Source organism: Leguminivora glycinivorella, chromosome 12 (assembly GCF_023078275.1).
Source record: "Leguminivora glycinivorella isolate SPB_JAAS2020 chromosome 12, LegGlyc_1.1, whole genome shotgun sequence".
NCBI classification, from domain to species: Eukaryota; Metazoa; Arthropoda; class Insecta; order Lepidoptera; family Tortricidae; genus Leguminivora; species Leguminivora glycinivorella.
In genome coordinates this window covers 16,226,855-16,245,951 of record NC_062982.1, presented here as the reverse complement: position 1 = coordinate 16,245,951, position 19,097 = coordinate 16,226,855, and the positions used below count along the sequence as shown (strand labels likewise).

General features: G+C 35.1%; 1 long non-coding RNA gene across 1 annotated transcript; it reads right to left on the bottom strand.

Moving 5' to 3' along the window:
* Positions 1-12,118: 12,118 nt before the first annotated feature.
* On the bottom strand, positions 12,119-14,974 carry LOC125232073. Its single transcript, XR_007177701.1, has 4 exons — positions 14,884-14,974; positions 14,018-14,158; positions 13,278-13,521; positions 12,119-13,092 (listed from the first exon to the last, which is right to left on the bottom strand). It is a non-coding gene; the product is annotated as an uncharacterized LOC125232073 (long non-coding RNA).
* Positions 14,975-19,097: the final 4,123 nt, after the last annotated feature.

Here is a 19,097-nt window from a genome sequence, read left to right as displayed (position 1 = left end):
CTCTTACAAAATCGCTAGTACCTATCCACGTTTTCCCAATTCAATGGGCTTAAAAATTGTGTTCAGGTCCGGGGTTCAACGCAAAGGCCGTCGGCAGCAAGCAGGGCAAGCACACGTCTTCGTTAATGCAAGTAGAATCAGGTCCAGGGTTTAAAATCAAAGGTCGTCGTTTTAAGCCAGTAAAATCACGGTCCGGGGTTCGAGAGCGAAGGTAGTCGTAGAAGGAGGCAAAATCAGAGGCCAGGGAGAGAAAATGAGTCGAAAACAGTAATAAATAGTTCACCAGATATGGTTATGAATTCTCCGAGAAAAATGTCAAGCTGACAATCAACTGTCAGTGCCTGTGGCCACCACAGATTCAAAATGGAATTTTTTTAAAGACTAAGACAAATCTCATAACTGCCGAAGTGGGTCGTACGCGCAGTCGAGCAACACGTTTTTATTTTTATAAAATGTATGGTGCTACCAAAAAATCTGTAACTTTTTTCTGTAAATAGAAATGCTTATTCCTATCACCAGAAAAAATATCAGGCGATTTTAAAATTTTCAGACATCCCCCATTGTTTATTGCGTGAACCGATTTTAACCATTTTGCCTCTATTTGAAAGCAGGTCATTGTTATTTTGTTAAAAAATACAGGTACAATAAACACCCGCAAGGGTGTTGAAATTGAAAATGTAAATCTGAAAGGCTTTTTATAAATAAATAAAAAGTTTTCAAGATAAATATTAAATAAATAATTCCTTCAAAAAACATTTTTTTTTCCACAACCAAAAAATTATAAAAAATTGTTTTGATATGTACAGTTTGAGCTCTTTCTAACGATACCCCACTTGACCTAGTTACTTGAAATTTTCAGTTTGCCCCCCTTTCATTTTGGCCATTTTCTATCATTTATATTACTTAATTAAAAAAAAATACTTTCAACTTGTTCACAATGTTTATAACTATTCCAAATTTCATATCGATAGCATAAGTAGTTCTCGAGATATTTAACAATGTGACAGACGGACAGACGGACAGAGTCGCACCATAATGGGTTCCTGTTGTACCTTTTTGGTACGGAACCCTAAAAACGCAATACCTACCTGTAACCGCGTGTTTGTCAATTTATAGAGAGCGCCGTATTTCACTCGTGTGAATCAATATTTAACTTAAGCCTGTCAATAAACATTTTCACGGGTGGCCAGCCGGCTTAAATTCAAATGCAATGCCAGCAATTATAGTACATTACTACAGAGGCCGGGACAAAGGGGGTTGTCGGCCGAAGACATATAGACGACCGAGCGAAGCGAGGCCGGATAGGTCTGAGGCGGGCAACCCCATTTCCCGCCGAGGTATGTATAGTGCTTTTCTCAAACATGGTATGAAATAAATAAAGTCTACTGAAAATAGTAACTTTGGATGGCTGTTTCTCCTAAACGGTGCGTCGTAGCGCAAAAATAATCGAATTTTCGTTCCCCTTTGGTACCCCGTATACGCTTATAAAAAAACAAAAAGTTAAAAAAAAATAAAAAAAAAACGAAAAAAAATTTTTTTGTATGAAAACGTACCCAAAATCAAATATTGTCTAGGGCCCGTACCAGTTGCAGTCGGCACGTCTATAAAGCCCCTTATAGTTTTTTTTTTAAGGCTAAATACCTGGATGTTATGTCACAATTATCTGTGTTTGGAAATTAAAAAAGAGGACTTTGCCGGCCTTGGCCTGCAAGGTTTGTATGAAATTCCATTATCTATCAATCGTCCTAGCCGCACCTGCAACGTCATACTTCGCTGCCAATTATAAGGCACATAACATCAATATTTTATGCCATGTTTGAGAAAAATTATATAAAATGCAACCTGTGATTTTTTGGCAGTCTAGCAAAAAAGAGATTATATTAAAAGTTCATCGTTTTCTTTAATACAGTATATTACTTTTGAAATGGACGACTGTATAGTTTATAGGTAAACTTTATAACTTCTACTCATTTATGAGTATTGTTTTACTAAAGGACATTTTGAGTGACTTTTAAATAAAAACTTTAAAAGGAAAACGATAGTAGGTATAAAATACATGTACAATCAACCAGTTGGAACCCTAGGCCACTGTACTGTAGAACTATGTCATAGTGATGTTATAAATCAGATTGTAAGAAATATCTTTTCCAATTGGCTGACTGTACAAGAGGAGAAGGTAAATCATGTTAAAATAAACAGAATCGGCATAAATGTGTAACTCCCAGATTGGAAGTTTAGTTAATACTAAATTAATTTCCGATTTCAACATGATATCCAAAACATGATATCATTTTACTATCTAAAATTTAAATAGGGCACGTCCAAATTAGCAAAGTAATAAAATCCTTTACAATAAATTTATAAATCCATACTGGCTAATATTATAAATGGGAAAGTGTGTGTGACTGTTTGTTTGTCCGTCTTTCACTGGAATACGGAGCGACGAATTGACGTGATTTTTTAAGTGGAGATAGTTGAAGGGATGGAGACTGACGAAGGCTACTTTTTGTTTCTTTCTAACGCGAGTGAAGCCGCGGACAAAAGCTAGTATTTAATAAACTCAAACACCCAAGAAGATATTAAATTCATAAAGCTCCTTTACGCGAGAAATCTAGCACCAAAGACGGACCACGACCGTGTTACCGTAGTTTATTTTACATGCTGTTACCAAACGCTACACGGCTTTTCAACCAGAATGTTTTGAGCTCCCTCTCTTCAATATTGAAGATGCATAAAGAAAAGGTAGTTTTAGAGGGGTAGGTCTTGGTAAACTGGTTATAGTTTGGGCTGTTCAGTAAGGAAACAGCTTTATGGGTGCCACTACGACCGCGGTGTTCGTAAATACGGGCGCTGCCCGATTTTACGCTCAGACACTACTGGGTTATATAGGATGCTCTTAGGTGTAAGGTGAAGGTGAAGTAGAGATTAGAGTTGACTAAATTTGTATAAATTTCTTAACAACGCTCATTTAAGAGATAAGTAAACTATAATATTTCATAAACCGAAACAGATACCATACGCTAAAGAAAAAGTTATCAAGCCGATGATTGCGAAGCCGGGAATGTAACTAATATTTCATTTAATGTTAAAATTAAATTTTAAAAAGATTAAATTGTATCCGATTTGAGAACAATAATTTCTCACGTCGATTTTATAATACATACTTTATTGTAAGTGTGGTTGGTATTTATCTACTATTTAGTACCAATTTGATGTCAATTTGTGATTGGTCCACATTGTTTTCTAAGGGCCACTTGCACCATCAAAAATGGAGTGGGCCTAAGAGCAATACAAAAAATACTTCTCATTCTGACTGCGCCAATGATCTTTTATTAATCTTGTACCAAAGGGCTATAATTAAAGACTTCGATAAAATCCTCAGATGCATATCTCTTTATTCAACTTCAATCGGAAATGTAGTATCGATTAATTTCTTCATTCATCTCTTGACCCGTAATTTATTTCCCGTGATTTTTATCTGTTTTAAGATTATCAATGTATTAAACCAGCAGCTGCCATAGATGACTTGATAAAAATCTCAACTAGATCGAATTAAATAAATTAAGTATTTGACATGCTACCATTTATTTTTATCTTTAAATAAACAAAATTAATTACGTATAATTTATTTCGTCCAGACAATAATTTATAGCGAGTTTAAAAACAACCTAGACCGGTAAATCATATTAAAATAAGCCTCTCTGAATGGGACCTAAAATGTCTAAAGGTATAATTTAAAGCGGATAAATTACATGAATTGTCTTCTAACTAAAGGGCGTCCAAGTTAGGCACAGTTGTTACAATCGCTTAAAGGGAATATTATCTTAAAAACTTTGCAAAACGTCCGCTGTTTTATAAATAATATCAGGGTACATAGCTTGCGAATATGCATGCATAAATAGGTCTAATTATGGAGGATTTTTCAGTTACAGTGGCATGCGAAATGAAAAAGTCGCGATTTTGATGCGCTGTATAACCGACACGATCAACAAAGACGTATCAAAATAAGTTCAAACTCATTACACATTGTTAAATCCGAATCTGTCTCTTGACGTGACGTTTAAAGAAACCCGATCCATATCGTGTCTAGAGCTAATATTATCTGCCCCACTAGCACAACTTGTCTTGTCGCGCGCGAGTCGATACTTGAAATCGCGCTTGATGTATGGACTCGCGCGCGACAAGGCAAGTTGTGCTAAAGGGTCTGATGTACCTTAAAGTTCGAATCGATCCATTAGGCTCTTCCATACAGTTTCTACTGCACCTTATGAGTTCCTAGATAAACTTCCTCGACAGTATGGACTGCTTTCAATATAATGAGAAATATAAAAAAAAAGATTAACACTTCCTTCGCCATATATCACGCAAATATTCATCACAAATACAAATTTATAAGTTATGAACCAATGACTCTTCTTAACCACAGTACAATAAAGAGTACTCTATCGTACGGTATGGCCACTCCCGCTCCCCGCTGAAAGTGCCACCCACCCCCTCTCGGTTACCTCACAGTTACCGCCTGTCAAAAACGCGAACAGTCGACTTGTCATATTCCACTCATACAAGCATAGTACACGTTCACCTACACGAGCTTAGACTCTGTGCTAGAAACGCGCCTCTTTCATATATTTTATCGCCAGTGTCCGAGTTGTTTTCGTGTCTTAACAGTGGGAAACAGAAAACGACTTGATAAGGCTTCTTCCCACATCATATCCACTGACCTACATCAGGATAGTGCAGTGTTTGCCTGTCTTCAACCTTGAACTCCGCACAGATTCACATCCTCGACATCCGGACATCGATATCTAACTCGACCGGCCACGGCCGGGCAGTGTGCTGTCGATATTTCCTCAGAGGTTTTCTTTAGTGATCCTTCTTATGTATTACCTACCAATAAATATAGAGGTATATGTAGTCCTTCACATCGATTTCGATGACGGTGACCTCAACAGTCAAGAGTTTTCCCTCTTGTGACGATTTTCCTCAAACAATTTCATGGATTCGAAGATGGTAGACCGCTAAGATGACCGGTCAACAGCGAGCTCCTCCCAACGTGCAGGATCGATAGCACACGCATTCAGGTCACATTTCAGCACGTTCTTAGAGCGAAGATGCTGACCGCCGTGCTTCTGCTTACCCTCTGTTAATTCTGAATAGAAAGTAGCTTTGAAGAGATATACCTATATAATAACCAATGAACTTGTATCTATCTCATGACATGAACCAATGACTCGTCTCCACTCTCGCAAACGGAACAGAGCGGGATAATCTTTAATCCCGCAAATGCCCGCAGCCGTAAACCGCAGCTACCTTGTTTTAGGACGCTATGGGGGCTGAAGTTTAAGGTCAGCACGGTTTAATCTCATGGACTTTAAATTCTTGGCAGAAGTTCAAATGGCGATACCCACTGCGCGGTAGAATGTAACATTTTAGTTGGTTTTGGGGGTTACATAATTATGTCCACTTTTTCATTTCTTTTTTTATTTGACGACCGGTCTGGCACAGTTGGTAGTGACCCTGCCTGCTAAGCCGACGGTCCGGGTTCGAATCCTGGTAAGGGCATTTATTTGTGTGATGAACACAGATATTTGTTCCTAAGTCATGGATGTTTTCTATGTATACAGAGTGGGGCCTGTAACATAGGCGAATAATTGAACTCTAGGCTATTCTCCTTATACTGATAAACATTTGTTCGGCGACTTTTAAAAATAACTTGTATTTTGACTTTTATCACCCTTGAAAGTTTTTTCTAAGAGGTAATGTATTGCGAATTCTGTTAAGTCTAAAGTGTGACAGACATCGTCAATGACAACAATAATGGCGTACATTGAAGCTAATATTTATTTTGTATGAAAAATTAAAAATTTAAAGACTTCATAATTTTTAAAAGTCACTGAACAAATGTTGATCAGTATAAGGAGAATAGCCTACAGTTCAATTCTTCGCCTTTATTACAGGCCCCACTCTGTATAAGTATGTATTTATCTTTATAAGTATTTATATCGTCGCCTAGCACCCATAGTACAAGCTTTGCTATGTTTGGGGCTAGGTTGATCTGTGTAAGGTGTCTGTCACCAATATGTATGTATGTATTTATTTTTAAGAGTACGAGTATCTAAAATATGTTCTTTTTTATTAATTTGTAGGTTTATTTCATTAATTTTATTCTTTCTTTTTCAAATCATGATGGTTTTAACTAGTTTATTTTATAACTTAAGCTTCATTCAAGAAGATTACTTTTTATTAAATATCCATAATATATGTATTTAACCATCACAGTTGTCCAAGCGCACTCCAGACTCTCATGACCCATGAGCTGTGCTGTGGCAAATGCCGGGATAACGCAAAGAGGACAATTTAATGATCAATTGATCACACCACAAGCAGTCGAGCACAGCGAGCGAGTCGAGTCGAGCTCTTTGTCTTAGGAACCGTTAAATATTAATGGTTTTTATATTATAGGTTTGAATAAACACGACTACATGGAAACTAAAATGAGACATATTTCAAAACATAAAGCAGGTAACCTTTAGCACAATTCCCAATAATCCTAATTAGCCGGGAGCAATAAGCACCGATTCCCCGTATGTCCCACGTAGGGATGTCACGAATGTCGCATAAGTCACATTCGCGAATGCGAATGCGAATGCGAATATCGCTGAATTTCATAAAAAACCAAAATAAAAACCAAGCAATCACCAACAACCCGCTAGGTAAAAAATTTAAAATGCTTATTATTGGTCAAAATGCCGAGTACGAACTTCACGCCGTACGAATTTGACCTATCTGTCGACAAGTAGCAATTGGAGCGGCCGGCGCGGGCGAGGAACAAGCTGCGACTTACACACATGCGCATTCGCAAAACATTCGCATCGTTTGAAGCGAATACGAATGTCAATGCAAATGTTTCAAAGAATGCGAATCTTTCGCATAATATGCGAATGCGAATGCAAATATTCGTAACATCCCTAGTACGCACTGGTAATACTCAGTATAATACCCGTTCGTTACCCCCTGTTACCAACTACAATGCAACGTGGGCAATAAGTCTATTTATACCCCAGGTTATTACTTACTCCGGATTTATCCGTTAATATCGGCAATAAAAATACCGAAGTTTGAAACTCTCATTGTAGACGCGCTTTTATTCGCTTGCCGGTTGTTAAGCCAGTAATGACTATTCGGAGATGTTTATGGCCGTTAAACAAATGTTTTGATTTGATAGCGATCTTTCCGAACTAGTGATTTTGCTATTTACAATGAACTAAGCTATAGGTGAAACAGAATATGGGTAAACATATCTTCTTAAAAAGTACACTAACCTAAACTTATACACGGTGCTCGTGAGCATTGCGAGAGATTTTCTCAGCATATTCCTGATCCCATTTTAAGACTAAAATGTATAATAATTTTCGCCTAGTTTCAGAGTTATTGCCAGTTGAAAAAAATATTCTTACTGTTACTCAGTACAGTAGGCTTTTTTACCGACGTAGATGCCATTATGGATAATATTTACTTTTTATGTGAAAATACATTCAAAAATAGTAAAAAAAATACAAAAAAAAAAATTTTTGGCAAAATTGTCTCATCTTTATTTACTTTTTTCTTTCTTTTGGCCTCAGAAATGCGTGGTTATAATCTCTCGCAATGCTCACGAGCACCGTGTAGACATAATAGCCTCTTCCTGATATAATTATGTAAACATGTTCTTGTATATCCATATTTAATATTGTAAATGGAAAAGTGTGCGTGTCTGTTTCTTTTCCCGTCTTTCACTGCAAAACGGAGCGACAAATTGACGCGATTCTTTAAGGCTACTTTATGTATCTTTCTAACTAACCGGAAGGGTGAAAGTTTCCACAATTTTTGAATTAAACGCGAGTGAAGCCGCGGGCAAAAGCTAGTACCTAATTTATAAATTGACGGAATCCAGCTATGCGCTATATAAATTTCAATGTCTGCAGCAACTTCCCTTAAAAAGTAAAAATACAAATCGTCGCTAAATTGTGCAGTGAATTAAATATGAAATTAAAAATTTCTGACAAGACAAAAGACTTGGCGGAATCCAATAAAAGTTGGCTACCGTTGGAATGGAAACAAACGTTTATGAGCATTCCATACTATGCAAATAATTTCAAAATTGCAGTTTACATTAAAACATTCAATTTCAATTTGGAGGTATCTTGAAAAAGAAAATTGAGCCTGAATGGAATTACGTTCAATGGAATACTGTGTTACATGCAATATATTTCATTGTATTCAGCTCACAATCTATGTAGCACTGCAAATAGAGACAGACCACGCTAAGTTTTCATGCGAACTACTAAGTTATGGGACCGGTCTGGCATCGAAACTGCCAAAAAATAGTACTTAGTTAACGTGTCTCAACGCCAATATAAAATCAAATATTATTGATTTTTTATAGCCCTAAAAATTAAGCCAACGTACAAGAACAAACAAACGATACGAACATAAGAATGAATGAATTGATGTTATCTTATATATTATTCCGGATCCCTGGCTCCTCAAGTAAACCTGGAATTTACAAGTATCTCGATCGTAAATATTACCTTAATTATTTTACCTACAAATATTTGCCAGCCTAGTTTGTTAATAGTTGCTTCTTTAAAAAAAGAAACTAGTTTTTTTGCGATATTAATACATTAAGCAAACGGCAGTTTCTATCAACACTGACAGTTTAACAGGATATCGGTCGTAAAACTGTCGAAAAAGAAATAATTCAGAATTTTAATTTGTCTTTATTTGTAGATATTTAGTTCGTAAACTGAACTTAAAGCGGTTAAATATTTGCATAATCTCGTCATGAATATTTATTCTGTATATTAATTGATTCATTCGTGTAATATTTTGTATAATTACTTTACTTTTGTTTAAAATACACATATTTTTGAAAAAATTACGTTTATAATGTACGTTGTATCAAAACAATTAATTTATAATAAATATTAGTTTTTCAGGAAAATATTTTTCATAAAACGTAAGAGAGCAAAAATAACCTCTTCCCGTCGCGCCGTGTATTTATTTTCCTCACTTCCTAATAAAATAATGCTAATAACATAAATAAATAAAAGATTAGCTGGGGAGAAAAACACGGTTAAGTCTGAGGAGCTAAATGAGATATCTTCTTCATAATATTATTATGAAAATGAGGACGCAAGTCTCCTACTCAAAGGGACTTGGGAGTAGAAGGAGAAAGTATTTTTAAGAAGAACAGTTGCATACGTTTCTAGCTATCAGCTAAAATACACTCTAAAAAAAATTTGTTTGCTCCTATCAATATTTTGATCGTCGTAGTCAAGCATCTTGATTCCATACGAGCCTGATAAGATCTTAGACAAATGGAATAAGGTAATTTTGATTGCTCTTACTTTTGCAACGTAACTGAGACAATTAAGATCTTGTTCAATAATTACATGAAAAATAATTAGGCGAACTAAATTACCTTAGCAAGTTCAACTAAGCACTTGATAATTATTATCATGATACGTAACTGTATCAACTAACGCAAATCAGTTAGTTCAACTATGACGTTGCTCAATATTAACATGGATAATGATTGTATTAATTATTTGACCTAAATAAATTCAACTAAGAACATGATTACATCTACTTACGAACCTTGTGAGTCTGAACTAAGATATTGGTCAATTTGAATATTAATTGTTTAATCAATTCAACTAAGACATCTGTCAATATTAACATGAAGCATTACTGTATTAACTATTTAATCCGAATAAGTTCAACTAAGAACATGATTACATCTACTTACGCACCTTGTGAGACTGAACTAAGATATTTTTCTATTTGAACATGAATTGTTTAATCGATTCAACCAAGATGTAGGTCAATATTAACATGAGGCATTACTGTAGTAACCATTAAAACCAAATAAGTTCAATTAAGGACATGATTACATCGATATACACACTTTGTGAGAGTGAACTATGATATTGTTCAATTTGAATCTTTGTTTTGTTATACATTTCAACTGAGAAGCTTGTTCAGTACTATCATTCATGTTCAATTGCACTATGACTTACTTTGTCTCATTTACTAAGACAACAACCCCTTATTGATAATTGTCATAAAACACCACGGGACTGAATTAGACAAATTATGTTTTATACCTATTTACAAATACATACGTTAACTTGACAGATAACATAAAACGATTCATATCTAATTCAGGCTGGTGATGCGTTTATGAATAACGCCATAAATAAAACAAAAGTTATAAAAAATGACATTTATTCATAATATACTTGGCACCTACTACTACTACCTACTTAGAATAAATAGTTCTTTTCTTGCGGCGGTTATCACATCACAGTATTACCTAACAACTTACAAGTTCAATGGAGGAAGAAATCGAAATTTTAAAAACATGGGAGTTGGAAACTTAAGACGCTACAGGAGCGAAAATGCTAAAATGGAAAGGAACCCCCCTTTCAATTTGGGAATTCTAATTTAATATACAAGTGTTATTCACTACATTTATCAAAAAAAAATGTCCATTAAGAACAACTCAGTAAAAAAATATTGCAAAAAAAGCTTTAAAATCGAGGTTTCGCTCTCGACTGTTTCCCCTTCAAAACTTAGTCAATCGTAATGAAATTTGAGAATCTGAATAACAATGAAATAATCAGTGTCGGACCGTTCAGTTTTTGTGGCTAACAGGCTAGTTTCCTACTAGTCAAATCAGCTTATTTTTAAGAAAACGATTTGCTAATATGGAATTACTATGAAATACTGAGGAGTGACGTCACGGTCAATTCATTTACTTTATATCTTTCTCTTTGACTTATTAAATAGAAATTATGTTTAAACACAACTAAGTGTCTACATTTTTCTTCTAATTAAGTGGTGCTTTCTTTCGTCCACTGCACAAAATATTTTATTTTAAGTATAGGAACTTAGCCTATTGCCACCAATTTTGAATGCCACACCTTTTTTACGCCATAATCAATAACACCGTTTTTGGAAATTTTCGATGGGCTCTAGTGTCTTTAAAAATATTCTTATTTTTAAAGACACTAGACACTAAAAGACACTATCTAAAGACACTATCTGTGTCGGACCGTATTGATTTTTTGACTTTCTAGTCAAAAAATCAATACGGTCCGACACAGATAAAAATTATTATACTGTGCTGAAAAAAATCATGGCTGTATCTTGAAAAACCAGGGAGGAAATAGTCGAGAGCGTTTGTATGGAGAATTGATCACTCCTGTATCGTCTTAATACCAGAGTTCACCAGTAAGTACAATGTATTATATTTTCATTATTGATTATTGTTTGTTTGTTCAGAGTATCATCTTAGGTCAGCGAAGATTTTGTAGCATGTATTTATTGCGTTCATAATGGACTGTCTTTCATAGATTACCGATCTGCTAGCAACAACTAGAAATGATTAGATTTTTTGTGTGCATCAGAATGACTGACCAAAATGGCAGATCGATGTTGGAGTAACATTAGCATTTACTACCTATTTGCTACTATTTACTACCTGTATTGACACATTTGCTACCTAAGTTAAAAAAAAGATTTTCCAAAAAAAAAAGTGGGCAGTCATTCTGACGTCAGGATGACTGCCCAAACGGTACTCCGTTCAGGTCCAACCCCGACATACTTGTCGGGGTTGGACCCTTAATTAGCAACAATGTATGTACTATGATTTACTACCTATTTGCTACCTACACATATACTTTTTTCAGATTTTTTAGTTAAAAAATAACGATTTTATGAGCAAAGTATTATTTTTAGAGATTTTTTCAATAAAGTGGGCAGTCATTCTGACGTCAGGATGACCGCCTAAACTGAATATATCGGGGTTGGACCCCCTAATTTGCAACAATGTATGTACTATAATTTACTATCTATTAGCTAGCTAGCTGCACATATATTTTTTTTAGATTTTTTTGCCAAAAAATAACGATTTTATAAGCAAAATAGTTTTTTTGTAGAAATGTGTTTCATAAAGTGGGCAGTCATTCATATATCAGGTTGGACCCCCTAATTTGCAAACATTCTGTCCTATGATTAACTACCTATTTGCTACCTACATATATACCTATATATTTTCATTATATTCAGATTTTTATTTTTTTATAATAAAATCTGAAAACTTGCAAATATTATGTAGGTAGGCAAATTGGGCCTAAATTTTTATTTATTTTATAAAAAAAAACTGAAAACATACATATATTATGTAGGATATGTATGTTTCAAATTAGGAGGTCCAACCTGAAGTATGAATGACTGGCACTTTATGTAACACATTTCTACAAAAAAAAATCATTTTGCTCATAAAATCGTTATTTGTTGTCTAAAAAACCTGAAAAATATATATGTGCAGGTAGCAAATAAGTAGTAAATCATAGTATATACATGGTTGCAAATTAGAGGGCCCAACCCCGACAGACTCAGTTTGGGCAGTCGTCCTGACGTCAGAAAGACTGCCCACTTTATGGAAAAATCTCTAAAAATAATACTTTGCTCATAAAATCGTTATTTTTTTAACTAAAAAGTCTGAAAAAATATATGTGTAGGAAGCAAATAGGCAGTAAATCATAGTACATACATTGTTGCTAATTAAGGGGTCCAACTCCGACATACTCAGTTTGGGCAGTCATCCTGACGTCAGAATGACTGCCCACTTTATTTTTGGAAAATCTTTTTTTTAACTTAGGTAGCAAATGTGCCCATATAGGTAGTAAATAGTAGTAAATAGGTAGTAAATGCTAATGTTACTCCAACATCGATCTGCCATTTTGGTCAGTCATTCTGATGCACACGATTTTTTCAAGAGACTCACCCACAACAATACAATTATGTATGGCTGGCATGACAATCCTATTTTTTGAAGTGTGGCTATGCAAAGTTCGATGGTCTGGCTAATTTCTGCACTAGAGCGGATATGCTTTATGAAACCTTCCCTTACTTCCATTTTGCTGGGCTTCCAATTTTGACTTGCACCGGAACCTCGCTTCTTCTTTTGGCGGACTGCCGCAGTGTTCAGCAAAAATGGAATGGTGAGAAATCCGGTTATATTCGTTGTTTCCTCATAGGACGCTATAAAAATGGGACTAGTTAGTAAAATATTATTACAAACGATATAATATAAGGAAAGGTCAATGCGACTATATGCATCCTTTTCTTTAGGGTGCTAGAGAAAAGGATACCTATAGTTTTCTTTGTTCTTATTTACTGACAGACTTGTTTCACAGAGTAAAGCTAGTTAATCTTATTATATTTACCAAAGAATATCCTTGTGGTTTTTTGAGAGCAGAATATTTTCAAAAGTAATTTTCTATAGTTTGTTGACCAGCAACGTCATATAAAAACTGCGTCCTTCTTTTTATACTTTGGTCCTATTTTTCTTCGACTAGGATCCGAGGCATTTTCTAGCCATTGCAAATCATCTTCAAAATTGCCTTCTGTTTCAAATTGAATGCCAGCAGTGATGCAGAGTCCAATGAATCTTAAGAGCTTTTCCAAAATCTGAAAAATATTTAGAAATTTTAGTTTTCATTTGCCTCTTCTCTTGCATTAATATAATTATAATACAATTAATTGCAGTCGTAACCTACATATACACTCACAGTATAAATGTATCATAATAATAAATAAATAAATTAATGTGACAGGATATTCTTACACAGATTGACTGGGTCCCACAGTAAGCTCAAGAAGGCTTGTGATGTAGGTAGGGTACTCAGACAACGAACCCGGGACTGCGACTTAGTAGGGACGGTCACTACTCGCTAGGCCAGCCCGGTATCTTGCCTAACAATGCAGTTATATTAAAAATATTATTGTGATAATGTGCATGAGAAACAATATGTTACTTCAAAAATGGTTGGAATAAAATCTCTCTCTGGTATGTTGGTCTGCCTATGTGGTATTAATTTATTGAATTGTAATTCTTATATGTTTTTTACAATAAAATACAGAACCTCCTCCTTCTAGGTAAAGAAGTTTGTTAGAAACTGCTTACCCTGGAATTATAACTGGGCTCTGGTTTTCTTATCAGCAATTGCAGATGGCACATTTTCTGGCACATTTTCCTTTTCTGAGGGCAAGTTTTCCTTTTCTGAAGTTTCTATAACTATTAGGTCTGTGCAAAATCCATCAGGGTCTGGAAATGAATGATACAATTAATATCACATACCATACTACAAAATTATGAACAGCGTGGAAAAAATATTTGGCCCTAGAGGAACCGTGCATCTTTTTTTAACTCAAAGTTAATATTTTTCAATATTCATCTTTAATCCCTGTTACCATCTATGTAGGGTTTGAATCATATTTCTCCATTGACTGTTAGTCCTGGACAGCTTGAGTGGCCACCTCCCACTCGTACACCCAAGTCGAAGGGAATGTTTTTTCTTTTCAAAAACCACTGTTTTTTAAGTAAAAAGGCATCTGCTCCTCCTCCTCTCCTCTACTTAGCATAATCCAGTTCTTAATTCTACTATAAATAAATATTTGGGGACACCTTACACTAATCAACCTAGCTCCAAACTAAGCAATGATTATTCTATAGATGCTAGACGATTATATGCATAGATACATGTCATGTCTGTGTTCATCACACTAGGCCAAACTTTGTTACACAAATTGATAAATCCCACTGTTAGATCAAGAAGGCATGTGTTCTGGGTACTGATGATATACAAATACTGAAGTAAATAGAAAACACCCATGACACGGCAACCTCTGTATCATACAAATGTCCTTATCCTTACATGTGAATTATTACGAGCTTGCATCCATCATCGGCCGGGGCCGCAGCCCAGCAAGCTATTGGCCTCGTGTCATTAGCAACTTGACTAAATAATGAAAAAAATACATTGTACTTACTGGTGAATTTTCGTATTAAGTTCTCCAACTCCCATGTTTTTCAAAAATTCGATCACTTACTCCATTGAACTTGTAAGTTGTTAGATCTGTGATGTGATATGATAACCGCCGCAAAAAATTTCAACACAACAGTCAACACGTGTTGACAAGTCAGTTCGGCGCCAGTGTTGCCAACTCCGATTTTGAAAAACGCTAGGCTAATGTATAGAAGATGTCTAAAATACGTTAACATTTTATTTAAATGAGTCTCCCTCGAATTAAAGGCATAAAGGTATTTAAAATAAATGATTAAAAATAATTCAGTACCTATCTAAAATTGAAATGCCGTCAAATGATACCTAATGTGCAGTAAAATTCACCGTAATTTGTTATTTGGTTACGAGTCTGTTGTTTTTTAGCAATATATTCGATAAAAATTTTATTTTAACTAATAGATAATAATCAATAGTAAACTACGATACAAGTGCGAAAAATAGGAAATTTGAAACGAGTTGTAATTAAAACACGAACGAAGAGAGTCTTTTAAATCGACACGAGTAGTGATATAGTGACACCTATAATACTTATTCTATTCGTACATGTATCGTACAACGTTTTACAATACATACCATAATTATATAATAGTACATTACGATTTACGATAGGTACTAGTGCGAAAAGGTGGAAGTTCGAAACGAGTGGCAATAAATTAAAACACAACAGAAGGGAGTGTTCTAAATCGACACGAGTTACGAATTTCCTTTTCGCACGTGTATCGTACGACGTTTTTCAGTACAGATGGTCCTCCGAAGTTTCGACCTGACAAGAAATGAATCACTTCTCGCACTAGTGCGTAAAAAACGCAACATCTGTACTGAAATAGTACATTACGATACAAGTGCGTAAAAAGGAAGTTCGAAACGAGTGGCGATAAATTAAAACACGACCGAAGTGAGTGTTTTAAATCGACACGAGTTACGAATTATATATATACATATATATAGAGTAACCGAAATGGGAAGGGGTGGATCCCTTCCTGACTTGGATACTCATGAAGAATACAAAACTGAACCCAAATCGAGTCCGGCTATGCTAACGCTGCAGCGTTTTTGATAACAGTGTGTAAGCCTTATTGCGATTATTAAATAACTTTAACGATTCTGACAACACTTTCATAGTGGGCTATCAAATTTATGGAAAGCATGGTTAGCTTAATAGGATCAGCATGGCAATCCGTAAATAACTCACCCTTCCATTTATTTTGAAAATGGTTATATTACATCGACGTCCGCCACACACCAAAATTCATAATAAAATTGAATACCATATGGCGATGACAAATATGGTTGCTTTCAAGTTGATGCCTTAGACCAAATATGCAAAAGTATGTGCCCAATGCTAAATGGAAAATTTCGATGAAAGAGCCGTGAAAATATCCCAGATCTGGTATATTTTATTCCGAGTTGGCAACACTCGCACGCGCCGCGGGAGGGGCGCGGGCGGAAGGCGGATGTACAAACGCTTACCCCTACTATTCACTTGATTGATCAGATTACCAATTATTTAATTTGTTTATTATCATAATTGATTTAACAATTCATTCTTAGTAGAGCTCAATTCATTTCGTAATTGATACAAAAATTTTATCATACTGGGATTGAAAAATGTATCTTCGTTGTTTCAAAATTTTATATGTCTAGAACTATTAACATACTTATCTGTCTTAAAGAATTAGTTGAGCATTGAAGCAACCTAGATTTAATTTATGTCAAATACCAAGTCTTATTTGAATCAACAAAGACAAAATAATCAAATTAAGCATGAAAATGATTAAAACCATTATCATACTTATCTGTTTTAATGAATTAGTTCAGGATTGAATGTACCTACACGTTTAGTTGTTTGAAATACCTAATCATATTTGAATCAATAGAAAAAAATAATCAAATCAACTATGAAAATGTTTAAAACAATTAACATACCTATCTGTTTTAATGAATTTGAACAGGATTGAATCTACCTATGTTTAGTTGTTTCAAATATCTAATCTTATTTGAATCAACAAAGATAAAATAATCAAATTGACTATGAAAATATTCAGAACTATTAATATACTTATCTGTTTTAATGAATTAGTTCAGGATTGAATCAACCTATGTTACATAGTTTTGCCTAACAAGTAAATAATTGATTCAAGGTGTTCAATGGTTAGGAATAACAAAATACCTAAGTCATTAGTTCAATCATACACTCCCTTATTGTTTTTAGTAATCAGCTTTATTTGAATTATATAAGATCGTAATTGTAGTGATTAACTTAACGTCAACTAAGAGAAAACTGCTCTTAGTTGGCCTTCATTTTTTAGAGTGTAAGAATGCAAAATTTGTCCAAAGTTTTAGACTTTTTTCAACCCCTAATAGTCGAAAGGGATAATGGCATTGCATTATAAAGGGGCAACAAGATTCGACTAAGAACAGACTACGATTCTATAAGAATTCTTTGTTTGGAATATTTTACCGTAATTCTTACCTCCATAGATGAATATCACAAAATACTGCAATTTACTGCCCCAAATCTCTAAAATTATTATCAGTAATGCTTATTTGTGAATGGCGAAATATGAAACATTGATCAAAATGGCGCTGTCTGATTTGCTGATGCAATTTAAAGCTTCATTAACTGTTTAATTACTGGTCGTTAGCCGCGAAACAATCTGTCAATAAAGTCAATGTTTCCGGTTGAAATAGGGATCTAATTTCACAAAATGGCTATGCTATATGATTTTGGGTCGATTCTTGAAACGCTCGATAAATTGTAGGCTATTTAGATAAGCGTTTATTATATTTAATTCATTGATGATTGATCGAGCGGTATTCATAGATTGTTCTATTTGTCACAGTTCATGGGACACTGGGATCCATGGCAGCTCATACCAAGAACTTAAACATAAACATAGCATGGCAAACATGTCTCGAAAACAACTGCGATTAGACCGTTTATGACTGAGTTACAATATTTTTTTAATGTTTTTGTATATTTGAAAGTGTCTCATTTAACACTTTCGCTACCAAGAACCCGACTGTCGGGCACACCGCTCGTAGAAGCGTAGCCGATTACATGGGTTTCCCCGTATGTAGCGAAAATGTCGTAGCGCCGCGTAGAGCCCGGTTTCGAAAGTGTTAAGCGACACCGCCTCAATTCTTACGAGTACTAGTAATAGCCAATTCGAACGACTGTAAATACGATATCCTTGGCAGTTAAGTCAACAACATCAATTAGTTACTTACTCCCCTAAACACCCATTCGCTTTTATTGTTCCCAAATACAGTCGAACTCGCAAACTTCAACTTCATACTCATCAAACCTAATAACAATAAACAAGTTCGGCAACAGCTACAAATTCTCCGCACCGAAACTTCGCAAGGATCGCAATATGGCCTCGTCAAACGTTCAATTTTGTCACATGAAAGGACGTTTAATTTGCTGTTTCACTAGCTGCTAATTACAACTTTGATTAGTGTGGCTACCCCGTTATGGGCGACTGGGCGTTGTTTCGCACAGGTGCGGAGTTTGTATCGGGTGGTATGGAAATGTGACGTTTGAGCGATGTCGATAGTGTCCCGGTGAAAAATTGATTTGAAGAGGGTTTGGGACATAAATAGATGCGTATAAGGAACCCCCCTTACGATGTTTTCCTTCACCAAAGGACTATCGATATATATATCGATTTTTCGTATATAATTCTGGTAATACAACTATGAACAAACGAAATTATTTTATTGAATATTTTTTTGATTTGTTCTTTTTCAAGTAGTCACACACCTGCCGCGCGCGGCAGACGTTAGCCGCGTAAGTTGAAGACCCGGGTTCGATTCCCGGCTCGGCCACCAGTGGGCATTGTCGTTTTTTCTTTCGTGTATGATATCTATTTCAATTTATAATTCCGGTAATGTCAAGGTTTGTATTATAACCTTTTAGAGCAGACATGCTGAAACATTTCACACGTTACTATGGAAATGCTGCGTTTGAGCGACGTGGATAGTTTACGGCTAGTGGTTTGAAGAGGGTTAGAGACAAAAATAGATGTGTATTTGGGGCAATGAAGGTTTCTTACGATGTTTTCCTTCTTAAAAGATCTAATGGTATATATTGGATCATGTTTTACGAGTATACATAACTGTTTGATGAAATAGGTCTCATTAGTTTATCTTTAAAAACATGGTACTTAGTACTTA